This window comes from Centruroides vittatus, unplaced genomic scaffold, assembly GCF_030686945.1.
Source record: "Centruroides vittatus isolate TY-2023 unplaced genomic scaffold, ASM3068694v2 contig_1159, whole genome shotgun sequence".
Taxonomy (NCBI): Eukaryota; Metazoa; Arthropoda; class Arachnida; order Scorpiones; family Buthidae; genus Centruroides; species Centruroides vittatus.
In genome coordinates this window covers 212,921-229,939 of record NW_027120745.1, presented here as the reverse complement: position 1 = coordinate 229,939, position 17,019 = coordinate 212,921, and the positions used below count along the sequence as shown (strand labels likewise).

Sequence of the window (17,019 nt, the reverse complement as noted above, 5' to 3'; positions counted from 1 at the left end):
GAAAGAAAATCCATGCCTGTTGAAAATATACGAAAAATTCCTACCCAATATTGTGTAATTTAATCATGACTGGATTCCCAGAACTTTTCTACATGATTAGTTTAATGGACCTGGTGTGCATTCAATCTCAGTAGAGAAAAAGGAAACACTAAGACTAAAAAGGAACAAGCATATGAATAAGTACCATTTTCTATTTAGTAGAACTGTTCATATTTCTTCTGTAAAAGAAGAAAGAAGGCAATTTTGTATTAAACTTTTTTGTAATCATTATTGCCTATCCTAACCTCTTTTTCCTAGACCACTTCTTATTTTACATGATGATTTAATATGGTTGATAAGTTTTGGATAATAATATAAATTCATAATCATCCTGTGCAGAAAATTGTACATAAGTATAATATATGTTTGTGAAAATAAGTAATAGTTATAATTTTCATTTTGCACACTTCTTGCTTCATAAACATCAACAAAATAGAGCACCACTGTGCCTATTCTCTTTTTATGAGATCTGGATAACTGTCTTAATAGTTTCCTTGCATTTCTCAATCTTGTACCCATGCCTTTGTGGACTCTTTCCTCAATTTTTCACAATTTGTTCATGAGATAACGTTCCACATCTTTAATATAATTCACTTTTAATTATTACCACCTCTTGTAATTAGTCTTCTCTTGTCATTCTCTTTTAATTACCTTTTCTAACTATTGCTTTATTTCTCTTATCTCACTTTTTATTCCTCTCTCTTGGTCTTTTATTTTCCTCTCCTAGGAAAATTCTATCCAATAGATGGAAAATGATAAATCAAATAACAAATGATGCATGTTTTACTTCCATAGTTTAAGCAGAATTCCATAAAGAATTTAGAAATTGAACAATGTTTTCAGGAAAGTGATGCATCAAGAAAAATAGATCAAGGTTTCACATATACAGCCCTTATTACTAACTAACAAAACATGAGACATTTTTGGAGTAAAGCAACATCCTCTAAGTGTGTATTATATAATAAAAAAACACTGATAGATATGTAGTTAAAGAAGATTTTATAGCCACAACTCCAATCAAATTTTTCCAAAAGAATAGCATTGATACATCTTATCTATTTGGCCAAGAATATGTTAAAGTGACAGCCATGAGTGGAAAAATGTATGCTCAAAAATGGAACTCAAGCTACATTTCATTTAAGCTGTCCTCTAAGTTCAGTGTGCCTCTTGTAGCCATAACCTTTTCTAGGTTGCTTTCCATAAATCAAGATCATAAAATCAGGCTTTCTCATTTCATTAAAAATGCCTAATTTTTTTTTATAATAACATACTTTTTGAATGATTCTTTTATAAATAATAATATTTTAACAAGAAAACTTTGGTGGTTCGTAATAAAATACATAGAATGTATTCAGCATATATATTGGTATTAGACTCGTTAAATGAACTGTTTGTGATATCAAATTCTTTAAAAATGCTCAAAAAGGGAAAAGTAGTCTGTCCACTGATGGAGCATACAAAACTCTGCTGGCTAGCGCCAAATGCTAATGGTTGGCAACTATGTCATAGTAATTGGCAACAAGAATGTAATAAATCATAAACTTGAAAAAATAAGCAAGAGACGATAAAATTAACATACGAGCGTTAAACTATGTACAAATATCGCTATATATACTAGCACTTTGGATGAAACTATTTCCATCTTCGTCAGGCAGGTAATAACAGTTAAAATCCTTTTTCGAACCAAAAAAATTTTTTGAAATGAACTAACGGCATTAAAGCTTTGGAACAAGACCAACAATGGAACTGAACGTAAAGAAATTTAAACATACGCACATGGTGACGAAGCGCATGCGCTATAAATTACTGAGACACTAAGCTAGAGGGAATGCCTTAATCTGTTATAAGTTGACCCACAAAGCAGGCAAATCAAGCGTGGGAGTGTTGCACGAATTTAGTGCAGTGGTAAGAAAGGCCCAAATAAACACAATGCTCCTGTTATTACAATGCCTGAGCATCACCACTGGTCCCACAGCAGGGTGTATAAGAATGGATTAAGGCATTTCCTCTAGCTCCATGTCTCAGTAATTTATAGCGCATGCACTTCATCACCACGCGCATATGTTTAAATTTCTTTACGTTCAGTTCCATCGTTGGTCTTGTTCCAAAGCTTTAATGCCGTTAGTTCATTTCAAAAAATTTTTTTGGTTCGAAAAAGGATTTTAACCGTTATTACCTGCCTGACGAATACGGAAATAGTTTCGTCGAAAGCGCTAGTATTTATAGCGATATTTGTACATAGTTTAACGCCCGTATTGTTAATTTTCTCGTCTCTTGCTTATTCAGTGATCAGCGTGAAGTCAAACCATGGTTACAGTTAACTTGAAAAAATTAATTTATTTATTGCATAATACTTTGAAAAATGGAAAGAAATGAAATACATTACTAGTATAGGTCATGAAAAAATTCATAAATGCATAAAAATTAATAATTCAGTCAAAATTGAAGATATGTTGTGATTGTTCGTACTGAGAGATAGTAATGCCCGCAAACAAATGTTACTAATAGGATATATAAAACAGATGTACAAAATATCCTTTATTTCTCTCTGAACCAGTTCTTTTAGTACAGATTCCAACTTTGCAGATATTATTATTATTAATTAACAAAAGGGTGGTCTATTTTCCTCTCATAAGCATATAAGTAACGCACACTAATATATACAGTATCAACCCAACCAAGTTACAACTAAACTTATACCTATCTTAAACCTAAGAAAAAAGAAAAGGAAGAAACAGATACTTAGGGAAGTATGTCAGATAGACAGAGGAAGGTAGAAAATACCCGGGTCTTAAGTTGGTAGGTACCAATGTGGAAGGTGTCTCTTCAATATTATGCTTTCAGATGCCTCCCTCCTTCAAAAAAACAGTGCCTCATAGATCTCCAGTTGTACTCACTGTCCTTACAACCCTTCTCTTTCTGATCTTTTCGACCTCTATGGTTTTCCTCGGCTTCGCAGTCCCTTTTGTCCTCTTTTCCAAGTTCAGAGCACTGCCTTGTCCTGCCATCCACTCTCAGATCTTGACCAAGAATGACTCTTCTGTTAGCAGTTTTGCCTCCGGTCCTTGCCTTTCTTTTGTTTTCCCCGAAAATTTGGAGAAACAATAATTCCCCTACCCTTTTGTTCTACCAAAAGTTCTGAGAAGGGGTAATCTCTTCTTAAGGCAATGAGATTTAAGACAGAAGTTTCTAGAAGGAAGTTATGACAAAAGGGAAGAATTGAATATAAAGATAAATGAAAAAAATATAACTAAAATATATATAACAATATGGCTGACGGCCACAATGTAATTTGAAGTTTGGCTTCACTGCTGATAGTTTGTTTCACCACAAATCCCTTTCTGAGTGACTATAGTTGAGGCTGCTACAATATCCTGAAACCAAAACACTGTCTTTCACAGGATTTTACATATCATCAGTGTAATGTATTCTTACTAACTTGTACATAAAAATTAGTCTCCATATACGGTATTTATTTCAAGCATAAACAAATGAAATAATTTAAAAATTAAATATAATTTGAATCTATTTCAAATAATATTTTTTAATTGTCAGTATTTATTAACAAAAAATTTCTCAAATTGAATCTTAGCATTTCCATGTTTACAGCCAAGGGTTGTTTCATTAGTAGTAATGTTGGCAACTTTCATCAATAACAATGTGAATACTAGAAAAAAAAGAAAGGACAAGAATTGACAAAAATAATTGGTGATGCTGACAAATCTAAGTTAAAATATTTTCAAAAACACAAACAATAACTAGAATATGTTGTGAAATCTTAATACATTCATACAGCACATGTGCAAAACATTTTTGGTTTCAAGATAGCAGGCAGCAACTATAGTGCAGGAAAATTGGTTTTTGCCCAGGGAGTGGTGTCAAATCACTTAGTCTTTCTAGAAAGTGAGTTTTAACAATATGAGAAAATGCAGGAAATGTAAACTGATGTAAATTGATAATGTAAAAGGCATCAGACGAATAAAATATGTATTAAATATATATTGAAAATTTTTTATGAATAATTTCTAAACTATTTAAATATTCAAGGAAAATATTTTTATTGATTTGTTGTGAAACCATGTTGTATTGTCTTAGAAGTGTTGAACACAAAATCGTGTCAATAACAATCATATGGCTTTTTCCATTTAAATAAAAGTTTTTTCAACTAAATAAAGGTGGAAAAAGCCATGTGATTGTTATTAACACGATTTTGTGTTCAACACTTCTAAAATATTTTTTTTGTTAAAATATTATTATTTATAAAAGAATCATTCAAAAAGTATGCTATTATAAAAAAAAATTAGGCATTTTTAATGAAATGAGAAAGCCTGATTTTATGATCTTGATTTATGGAAAGCAACCTAGAAAAGGTTATGGCTACAAGAGGCACACTGAACTTAGAGGATGGCTTAAATGAAATGTAGCTTGAGTTCCATTTTTGAGCATATATTTTTCCACTCGTGGCTGTCACTTTAACATATTTTTTGGGAAACTGAAAAAGACTAGAGAATAACCTTTCTGCTGTCAGAAAAATTGCTCTCTATGTCAACTGAAACCATATCTTGAAAATTACAAGTTTGAAGAATGACTGAATGGCTTTGCTTTGTTAAACATCTACAAAGATATTAATGTCTCTAGGTCATAAATCAAATTGATATGCTCGGAGATCCAGGTAATGTATCTGGCGGTGCACCACATGGTAAGCAGAGGTTGTGGGTTCAAATCCCGCTCCATGCCAATTCTTTTCTTCCAGACTGTACTAAATTATTTAATAAATATTAAATTATTATAATTATTAATTTTGATAAGAGATGGCATCTAATATCTACCTCTAACACCAAATTAGTTCATTTCTAATTATTAATAGAAGCAAAAAAAGTCCAATTAATTACAGTGATCATTTGATTTAGTGTTAAAATACATCAGGCTTTGGGATGTATAGATATAGCCTGTATATAAATATATATACAGTAGAGCGTCAAAAAGTGGAACGTCGGTAATTGAAATGGCCGGAAACTGGAACGATTTTCAGTCGGACTGTGTCGTGCTGAATCGAACGTTTTTTGATACTGAATTTACTTCTAAAGTATAATTTTCATGTTTTTTATATTCTTCAATATATTTATTTTGTTTGTACAAAATAAAGAAATAATTTTTAACGATACAATAGCCTCGACTATTATTATAAAAATTTTCGTTAGGCTTAAAATCAACAAAAATTCAACACGAAGCGACACGCAACAGAGAAAAATTCAACAGGAAGCGATACGCAACAAAGAAAAATTTGAACATCGGACAGGTTAATATATTTTTTCGTACATAATCGGAAATTGGAAAAAATCACTACTTGGAACGACCCCAGTCCCCAATTGGTTCCACTTTTCGACGCTCTACTGTAATTGTCAATTCAAACAGAAAATTTTTTTATCAATATAGTAACATATTGATAAAAAAGTACCCATTGTGATCCTGCTGAATCTATTATATTGTGTTACTCTAACTCTTTTACTATAAGGGTGTATAATAACCTATTTTATGAAAAAACAATGTTTTTACCACCCTTTTAAAGATACTGCATGTGGACTTGTTAAGTGAGATAAGTTAAGACTATAATTAGAAAAAAAATCGGCTTTGGTAATTGTGATATGAAAAAGTCGTTTTAAAACAATTATACATTATGATTAATAAAACTTAAGGTTATATAACTATTATTATTAATTAATATGTAATTTATCCAGTATTGTTTGACTATTACTTCCTTTTAACTACAGCTAGTATTTACAATTTAAACTAATATGAGAAAATGTTGACTAACATTTAAAACACTGTTTAAGATCAATAACGATTGCACGTTAGCTAATTAAAGCCAATAACACACAGAGCTTAAAACAATATACTTACCCAAAAATAACAACAATAACCAAGTCTAATCCAGCAACTTCAACCTTTAAATTTCCGGTACAAACGACGAAAATTAACAGAAAAAACTAACGTTTTCGAATCTCCATCGAGATCTTCCTCAGGTTCGTTAATGGAATGTCATGAGAATAGAACTCTTTTGAAGTTCAAAAAATCGAACATCTCCAGCGTGCGATGACGATGCAAAACATAAGATTGATATAATAGACCTGAGTCTACTAACGTAACGTCGCAAAATATCAATGCAGGAAATAAAACCATGTCTACCATCGTGGATTGACCTCCGAGATGTATCGCCACGCGTACGATAAAACGTTGCTGTCTTTGTAATTAATGCATTTCCCCAATTTGGTAGCTCTGTAAATCTCCAGGGTCTCTAATGCCCTAATGTGGTCCGTTTTGAATGACTTCTTAATGAGGGTGGCGTTATCGAAGTCCGCTTTTACATCGGGGTCCGTGGCATACGTCGACAGGGCGGTGGTGTGCCTTTTTTTGGCAACGTCATTCTTATGTTCAGAAACCCTTTTTTGGAGGGATCTCTTGGTAGAACCAATATATACTAGGTCTCTTTGGAATCTGTGGTCTCTTAACGGGATACTATAAACGCCCGGTGCCCTTAAAATGCTCGGTTTGTCCTTGGCGTTTCTGAGAAGCGAGTAGATAGATGGTGTTTTCGTGTACGCTAACTTGGTGCCCTTCCTTAGCGCTATTTCCCTGTACAAGGAATGGAGGTCTTTGTTGTATAGTACAACCGTGTGCTGGTCGGGGCTCGAGTGTACTACAAACCGGGCTACCTACCTATGTACATACCCGCTGGGTCGGAGGATCCGTACCTTTATAAAATTGCGGCGTTCAGGGCGTTAGTAAATAGGGCATTCACCCATAATACTAAAAGGGAAGACACGATCGCAGAGCTAAAACACATTGAAGACATTGCCACTAGCCATGGATACAAAAGTAGCCTTATCCGCAATTTAGCTCGTAAGTGTTGTAATATAAACACAGCAATTCACACCTCCGCAGGGCGGAGTGATCCTAACTCGAGCCCCGACCAGCACACAGTTGTACTATACAACAAAGACCTCCATTCCTTGTACAGGGAAATAGCGCTAAGGAAGGGCACCAAGTTAGTGTACACGAAAACACCATCTATCTACTCGCTTCTCAGAAACGCCAAGGACAAACCGAGCATTTTAAGGGCACCGGGCGTTTATAGTATCCCGTTAAGAGACCACAGATTCCAAAGAGACCTAGTATATATTGGTTCTACCAAGAGATCCCTCCAAAAAAGGGTTTCTGAACATAAGAATGACGTTGCCAAAAAAAGGCACACCACCGCCCTGTCGACGTATGCCACGGACCCCGATGTAAAAGCGGACTTCGATAACGCCACCCTCATTAAGAAGTCGTTCAAAACGGACCACATTAGGGCATTGGAGACCCTGGAGATTTACAGAGCTACCAAATTGGGGAAATGCATTAATTACAAAGACAGCAACGTTTTATCGTACGCGTGGCGATACATCTCGGAGGTCAATCCACGATGGTAGACATGGTTTTATTTCCTGCATTGATATTTTGCGACGTTACGTTAGTAGACTCAGGTCTATTATATCAATCTTATGTTTTGCATCGTCATCGCACGCTGGAGATGTTCGATTTTTTGAACTTCAAAAGAGTTCTATTCTCATGACATTCCATTAACGAACCTGAAGAAGATCTCGATGGAGATTCGAAAACGTTAGTTTTTTCTGTTAATTTTCGTCGTTTGTACCGGAAATTTAAAGGTTGAAGTTGCTGGATTAGACTTTATATGTACCGGTAGTCACGGGTGAAGTTTGTTAACAATAACCAAACTCTAATTATAATAAGTGAAGTTTTATAAGTTTTGAGCCATGCCTATTTGATAAAATTAAATAAAAATCTCCATAAATACAATAAGTGAATTCTATAGTAATATGTTTATTGTGAAAATTGCTTACAGTTTATAAATACAGTCTTATCTTTAATCAATAAAGTTTATATGTGAAAAATCTAAGCCACAGATTTTATACTACTTAAAAATACAGTATGTTCTTGCTAATCATCCACTCAATTATCTGGCACATCCCCAGTGCATTCACCTATATGCTTCCATTTCCACAAATGTGTTAGTCACATCACACATCCCACTTTTATATCCACATACACCATCACACATCAGCACACCATATTACTTATCCACCCATCTCCAAAAAGAATAGGTAACGAAGCCAACAGACCACATCATTCTTTGCCCTTAGGCAGGCTTTAGATATATACTCTCTCAGTAATCTGGTATTCTCACTAATCCAAGCAAAGAAGGATCAGATTAGCAATCGTCTAACATACCGAGATGCAATCGATTTTAACACCAAAAACTTTAGTAATGTCACCGTTGCAAATTACTCAGCTTTAAAATAAAGTAAAATCAACAGCACACTACAGCCAGATGGGGGCTCAAGCAAATTCGAATCAGAGGACCCTGTGTATGGCATCCACTTCATTTTTCTTTGGGAGAATTTTTTGGCATATTGTTTAAAAATAAATACCAAAGATTGGTTTGGGGGCCTCCAGACAATTGTCCTTTTTGTCCTTAGGATAATGCGCCAAAGTAAAATATTAGAAAATTGGCAATATTCTAGCTGCAAACGAGGAGGGAAGAGACCTCTCAGGGGGTCTTCATTTAAATTTGGAGTATCCTCTTGAATTTCCATTTGAAAGATGAAAAAAATGATCATAATTGCTTTATCATTAAATTAATTATGATTTAGAGCCTTAATATACTCTAAATAAATTCTGTATACACAGCCTCAGCAAAACAAATTGACAATTTGGAACATAAAATCACAATTGATTAAAAAGCCATCAGATAGAAACTTTCGTGATTTTTTTTTTTCGGGAATAACGTAAAAATCCCGTGCATTAAAAACTTCATGAAAGCCCAAATAACTGGAAGTGTTAGTAATAAATTAAGAATGTAGGTTTAAGATGCATTTTAAATTTAAAAAAAAATATGAAAACAATCATTTTACCTCTGCAGCCGATCTTCAGCAGTGCAGCAACTAAACACGCACCAGCGCCACCTCGTTTTCTTTTATTTACTTATTTATTTGTATTTTTGAGAAAAATTGTCGTCTGCTATCGTCCGATATCATTGCGATTTATCGACTCGTATGTCGTTTATACGAAAAAGATTTAATAAATTTTTTTTTAAATAAAGAAATATAATTTATAATAATATTATTTTTAAAATTTTGATTAGTAAAACATTTACATATCGTTATCCTATAGTATGTCTTTTTAAAACCTTTCTATCTCCAGTAAAACATAAAAATATTAGCTTGTTCAAACAAACGTTTTCGTATCTCTATCGAGAACTGCTCCAGGTTCATTAATGTTCAGGTTTTATGCTTTACTGGAAATAGAAAGGTTTTAAAAAGACATATTATAACTTCCAGCAGTGGCGTGCCGTCATTGGAAGCGATGGAAGCGCCGATTCCACCTTCCAATGACTTTCCCTTGAATTTTATAAAATATAAATTTTCATATTTTAACGTACTTTGAATTAATTAAAATTAATATTTTATTATAACTGCATTATGTATCTTTTACAAATTTCTATACTACATGTGAAAAAAAACGATAAGATTGCTATTGTATATTCGAATAATTCGGTGGCGGAAGGAATGTCGAAACCGGGTCAGTCTCCAATCAGCCAGATTATATAGGCATTAGCACATGCGGTTTACAGTGCACCAACCTCACCCGGTTTAGCTCACCCGGCTAAACCGGGTAAGCGACACACTCGTAAAGAGTACAGCTTTATATCCCGGAGCGGTTGTGGGCTGTTAGCCACCTGCCTGTCAACTTCCAAGCAGCCAGATTATAGGCATTGGCGCATGCGCTTTACAGAGCACCAACGTCACCCGGTTTAGCTGGTGGATGCTTCACACATAAAGCTTCTAACTTTATATCCCGGACCGGTTGTGGGCTGTTTAGCCGCCTGCCTGCTAGATATTCGGCCGCTCTCGCCCGATTACGTGAATCACGAGTAGACTAGATCAACGGCGGGCAACCCCGGCCCGCGGGCCAGCTACGGCTCGCGAAAAGTTTCTATCCGGCCCGCGAGATCTTTAATAGATTATTAAATTGGAAAAATAACTAATTAATAGTTAATTTTCCAATTCTTTGTAATTTTCGAAAACGATAAGAGAAATAAATGTAGTATAAACTTTTTATTTATTTATTTCATATTTGCAGACTAAAAAAATTACGAGTCACAAAAAGGCGTCAATTAACTACTACGGCCCGCGGAAAAACGTAAAATTTATTCTGGCCCGTGTTATAAAAAAGGTTGCCCACCCTAGACTAGATTTATAACTTAACCCAACCGATAGGAGTTTACTGGCATGTTTTTATGATAGTTCTGTATAGTTGACGGGAGTTTAAAAAAATCCATTAAAATATTTGATATATTTATTCCGCTCTCCCATCTTATATTACTTACGGGTTTCAATGTTAAACCGGTGATATTACGATTATAGTATGTCCCATCTGTAAGGGAATGCAGAAAAAACGTGTACAATTCTTGTATAATGTTAAAAAATTAACTGTTACTTTGGCATCATTATTTACAACCAAATTTAATGAATGAGACGTACAATGGTACAAAAAAAGCTCTAGAATTTATTTTCCTTAAATGTACGATCTAAGTATCGGTTGTCATAAAAATTTCTTTCCACTTTTTTCCCAAGACTACAGATATTCGAGTACAAAGTAACTGGTTTCGAGTTATTTCTACTAAGAAGTAGTTAAATAATTAAGAGATTAGGGAATGGTGACATAAGTAAAACCCTGCTGACTTAAACAAAAGCTTAACCGAAGCAATTACTAGCTCAGTACAGTGGGGAACTGATTTCCGTGTACACCTGGTACTAAAACGAATTGCAGTAGTTAGAAAACAAATGACTATTAAGTTTAACATATTTACATCTATGGTGAGAAACGTTTAAAATTTACAACGGCCCTGTCGCGTCCTTTGAGATATACTAGTGATGCGACAAAAGAGGCATTTGACATTGACCGGTATCGGCACCCTCGGGATTTGTCATGCATGCATTCACTGTACACCTACCAAAATCGTCTCTGTTTCCATTCGTGAGCCACTCGCAGGGAGCAATTTTAACTCAGTGGATTGTTTAAATATTTAAAAATAAACAATATTTTATGTTATTTTTATATACGTTTCTTCGCAAAAGTATATTCATACAATTGAATATTTTGTACCAGGTATGTATAATTGTATATCCATCACAAATTTTATTTTACTAAGTAAGTTTTAATAATTTTATTTTTAATTTTAGCCCTTATATCATGGCTAGCGATTTAAACTGTAATTGTGATATTGAAAATTTACTTAAAAAAAGTTTTGGCTCAAGACAATATAATGAAAAAGAAGCCATTATTAAAAGAGAAAGACCAACGCCTAAATTAAATATAAGTACTTCGACAAAAAAATTTGTTCGACATTTTCACGATAAAATTTATCAAGACGTAAAATGGCTTTGTGGATGCATAAAAATGCAAAAATTGTTTTGTTGGCCTTGCCTATTATTTTCAAATGAAATTAGTGTGTGGAATAAGAATGGCTTTGACGATTTAAATAATTTGAGTAAAGCTAGAAAAAGACTATGAAAATCGTAAATGTCACATCGATTCTTTCGTAAAATTGAAGCAATTTGGAAATCAAAATAGAATAGAATTTAACATTAGTAAACAATATAAAATTAATATTGAAAATTATAACAAGATAGTTACGGCTAATAGATATATTGTATCTAAATTAATAGATATTACATGCTTTTTAGCAAAGCAAGAATTGGCATTTAGAGGGCATAGGGAATGTATTGAATCTAATAACAGAGGTAATTATATTGAACTCGTTTCTTTATTAAGTACGTCAGATAATCAATTAAAAATGCATTTAGAGAAGTCTACAGTTTTTACTGGCTTATCGAACAAAATTCAAAATGAGCTCGTTAATTCGTTAGGAAACGTTTTATTGCAAGAAATTAAAAAAGAAATTGAAAACGCAAAATTTTTTGCTATAATTGTAGACGAAACAACGGACATTAGCCACAGAGCCCAGATGTCGACTGTATTTCGTTACGTGAAAGAAAATGGTAACGTCGAAGAAAGATTTGTGGGCTTTACTGATGCGAGTGAGAACAGAGACGCAAATTCGTTATTCACTCACATTAAGAGTTACTTAGACGAATTTCGATGCACTAAAAAATTAGTGGCACAAACATACGACGGTGCTGCCGTAATGGCCGGACAACGTAATGGTGTCCGAGCTAAAATTAAAGAAATATCCAAACATGCTATTTTCGTACACTGTTATGCTCACAGATTGAACCTAATTTTCTCTCAATCTGTTGGATATATAAAAGAATGTAAAATATTTTTTCAAACTATGACAGGATTTTCTTCATTTTTTTCTAAATCTTCTAAAAGATCTCACGCCTTAGACCTAGAAGTCAATAAGCGTTTTCCTTCAGCCACACCTATTAGATGGAATTACAATAGCAGGATTGTAAACTGCGTTATGAAGTATAAAGAAGAATTAAAACTTTTGTTGTTGAATATGGTTGAAAGTCCAGAACAATGGGATTCTGATACTACAATTGCCGCAAGAGGATTATACCATTATTTAATAGATTTTGATTTTCACTTTTTATTACTAGTTTTTCATCAAATATTTGCACATTCAGATATCCTTTTTGATATATTACAAAAAAAATTTTAATATAGCATATTGTATTACTAGAATAAATCACTTTATTGAATTTTTACGACAGAAAAGAAATGATTTTGATTTGATTTGGGACACTTTGAAAAAAGATGAAACTTTTTTAGAAATTCAACCAAAAAGAGGAATGAGACATACTGATATTGAGTCTAAAAAGGATTTATATAGACGTCTGTTTTATGAAATAATGGATACATTGATACAAAATTGTATTGACAGATTTGCCGACATAAAATCTCTAGAATTTTTATCACTTTTAGATTTTAATAATTTTAAATATTATGAAAAACAATTTCCCGAAGAGAGTTTTAATGCTTTACGTAAATTTTATGGAGAATTTTTTAATTTATGTAAATTACGTAGTGAATTGCAATATTTATATTCGTGTCCGGACTATATTGGCAAGTCACTCTTAGACATAAAAAATATTATAATTAATGATGACCTAAACAAAGACGTACTAATAGAATTATATGGTTTAATATCATTAATTTTTACAATACCATCTACCAGTGCGTCCGTTGAGCGTAGTTTTTCAACAATGAAGCGAATTCATACATTCGCCAGGAACACTCAGTCGGAGGAAAGATTGTCGTCACTAGCGTTGCTTTCTATAGAAAAAGAACTTTTAAATACGTTGATGGAATCAACGACGAGTGACTTTTATGATAAAGTAATTAACGACTTTGCGGGAAAACATCGCCGAATAGAGTTAATTTATAGAAAATAAAAAAAAAACAAGTTTTTCTATAATTGTATTATGTATGTATTATTTGTATTTTAGAATTAAAGTACATAAATTGTTTATTTTTGTCATTCGCACGTACGAATGGACCCTAGACCATCACTGACGCGCAATTAACTGATTGCCCCTGAAAGTCGGCTTCTTACAGAAACACAGCTTCCCTATCATCAAATGTCACGGCACGCCACTGACTTCCAGTATTTAAGAGTGATAGTTATCTTATAGGCAAAACGGGATTTGACGGCCGGATGGCCGAGCGGTCAAGGTGACAGCTTACCGCTTGAGGACCCGGGATCAAATCTGGATGGGTCGAAAAACCCCTAGGAATTTTTCGGGGTTGGTCCTTCTGGATATGTCGGGCCCCGTCCCTCATCACCCGGCCGCTCCATTGTGGGTCTTGCCGAACCCATAACGGACTTGCTAAAAGAGGTCCTATTAGTGTCCACTTGGCGGAAAAAGTTTAAAAAGAAAAAAAAGCAGAACGGGAAATTGCTTGGGGCCCCCACCAAACGTGGGTCCGAAACTTATCTATTATAGACAGTGGCGTAGACGGGGGTGCAAGGGAATGTATCATGCACCGGGAGCCACTCGCAGAGGGGCGTCCAAATGGTCTCCAAGACAAACTATATGTGTTTCTGGAGGGGGAGAAGGGAGCCAATAAAGTGTCGGGTGCCACTTATGCTCCAGGCGCCAGTTATGTTCGCTACGCTACTGGTTATAGACTCATTACTGTAGAAAGAGTATGGAAATTTAAATATCCGGCCACCCTAGGTTGCAGGTGTGGCGCTAGATGTTTTAAGTTCTGCGCTCGCCTGTACTGTACTCCCTGCCGCTGAAATAAATATACCGGAAGGGTATAATAATTATATTTAATCATATTATATATAAATTTACTAAATGCCTACTTAGATGACATCGACGGATAAGGACAGGCCTGGCCAACCCAAATTGTTTCGCGGGCCACTTTGATCACGCGTAACATTACGGTGGGCCACAATTTAAACAAACATGCTTTTAAAAAAGTAAAACAAATACAAAATGAATAAGATTTTATTGTTATACCAAGAGTTCGTACTCACACTTGCGCATTATAACAATGACACAGGCAAATTTTCATTTATTTAATTGTTTTGGTATATACGTAACGGGAAACAAAAGTCTTAATAGCTATATAATATCGCTTAGCCGGCCACATCATTTAACGTGACGGGCCGCGGGTTAGCCAGGCCTGGATAGGGGCATACTATTTTTAAGGAAGAATTAACACAATTTATACAATTTGCAAAACAAGAAAATTTAAATTCTTGTTTGTAAATTGATGTACAGAGGCATTCGAGGAAGACTAATGTTTTACCTTTCCTAATGTGGACATAATTTTAAACATGTATTAGTCAATTCCTGTTTCCGATGCATCAATATAGCAATCGTTCAATAACCTGAAAAGAATTAAAAATTATATAATTTGGCAATGTTATGCATCGGAAATAAAATTCCAAATAGAGTTGATTACGGTGAAATGTTGGCAATTTCTTGACTCAAAAAGCACGAAAAGTGAAGATATAGATATGCAATGACTAAACATTACTCATGTTTAGCATCATCCTTTTGCTTACAATTTCACAAATTTTGACAGAACAACAGAATACCAACAATGAAAAGATTTTCACTAATGTAACGAATAGTATATTTGGCCTTTGCCGAATACCGAAAATTAGGCCAGGAACGTGGCCGAATGGCCGAATATTCGGCCAAACTATCCAACTTGTTTAACGCACGTACGAAAATTGGCGCGCAAACCGATTTATGGCAAAGATCGCGCACCCTGCTCTCTATTGGCCCACTGTCACTACGATTTTTTCTTCCAGTAGGTCTAAATTATTTAAAGTAATTAATTAAATTATAATTATTGAAGTTAATATGAGATAAAGCCTAACGTCTATTTCTACTGCCAAATTGGTTTATAATTTATGTAATAGCCGTAAATAGCCCGATATGTTTCTGCAGTTGTTGGTATTTAGATGTAAGTTATAACTTAAGTTATTTTATTTGCAATCGATCTTTTTAACTTTTTAAAATTTTGTTTTTACTACGTATTTGTAGACTGAATAGTACCCTAAGGATATACTTTAGTGGGGACATATGGTCTAGTTTCTTCCAGTTGTGGAACAGTTCAAATATATTATTGGGGGTTTCTATTTGTGAAGTTTTGTGATATTTTGTTGCTATTGTTTTTGTCAATATTTTTAAAATTAACATGATTTCAAATGTCATCTTTTGTATATAATGAAAAATGCTCATTTTTTGCTTTATATATAAAATAAATTTTGTTTTGTTTTGTTCTGTTTTGTACTGTTTTGTTTTGTTCTGTTCTGTTTTGTATCGTTTTGTATCGTTTTGTATCGTATCGTTATGTTTTGTTTAAGTAATTCAACATAATTCAAAATTAGTGAAAATACACAATTCTAAATGTTACTTGTAATTTGGTCCATAAAAATATTAACTTTTTTTTCTATTATCAATGTTAAATGATTTTTTCTATTTTCAAATTAATGTTTAATAAAAAAAACAGGTTCTAAAAAGGTGTGTATAAATATTGTACTTGTTTTAAAATGCAAACTCACAAAATTTACGCTACAGTGTATTGCTTTGTTTTGCCTTGCCTCGCCTCGCTTCGCCTCGCCTCGCCTTGCTTTGCCTTGCCTTGTTTTGCCTCGCCTTGTTTTGTTTCGTTTCGTTTCGTTTAGTCTTGTCTCGTCTTGTCTTGTCTTTATTTGTTTTGTTTTGTTTTGTCTCGTTCTGTTACGTTTTGTTTCGTTTTGTTTTGTCTTGTCTCGTCTTGTCTTGTCTTTTCTTGTCTTGTTTTTTTCGTTTTGTGTCGTTCTGTTTCGTTTTGTACTGTTATGTTATGTTCTGTTTTGTTTTGTTTTGTTTAAGTAATTCAGCATAATTCAAAATTTGTGAAAATACACAATTTTTAATGTTACTTTTAATTTGGTCCATAAGAATATTGAGATTGTTAAATGATTTTTTTTATTTTCAAATTAATGTTTAATAAAAAAAAAACAGGTTCTAGAAATGTGTGTATAAATATTGTACTTGTTTTAATGCAAACTCACAAAATTTACGCTACAGTGTATTAAAGTAATTTGAGAAGGTCTTCAGTTTAAATTATCGTTAAAAGATGGCATAGCTATAGCAAATCGTAAATTTCTCTTAAATCACCAGAAATTATTTTTTTACTTTAAGTTACGATATACTTTAGTAATTCCATAATTACCTTTACTGACGCGCGATTAACGCTTAATTGTTTTTAATAGGATTTTTTAATTAAATGAATTAAATTTACAATTAGTAATGCCTCGAAAAGTATTGTTACAATAACATACGCGACAATTCATAATATTGTTCATTACTTATTAGCTATTTCACAAGAATCAACAACTAAATAATTTTGTTTATTCATTCCTGTATTGTCTTGTAAGTT

At 33.5% G+C, this 17,019-nt stretch overlaps 1 protein-coding gene across 1 annotated transcript in view; it reads right to left on the bottom strand.

Annotated features, from left to right (window-relative positions):
- LOC136979888 (uncharacterized) overlaps window positions 1–9,067 on the bottom strand; it is a 32,193-nt gene extending 23,126 nt beyond the window's left edge. The window contains exon 1 of the mRNA XM_067275917.1: window positions 9,012–9,067. The gene's annotated coding sequence lies outside the window, so the exon portion shown is untranslated. The remainder of the gene's footprint in view (window positions 1–9,011) is intronic.
- Between the last annotated feature and the right edge of the window lie 7,952 nt (window positions 9,068–17,019).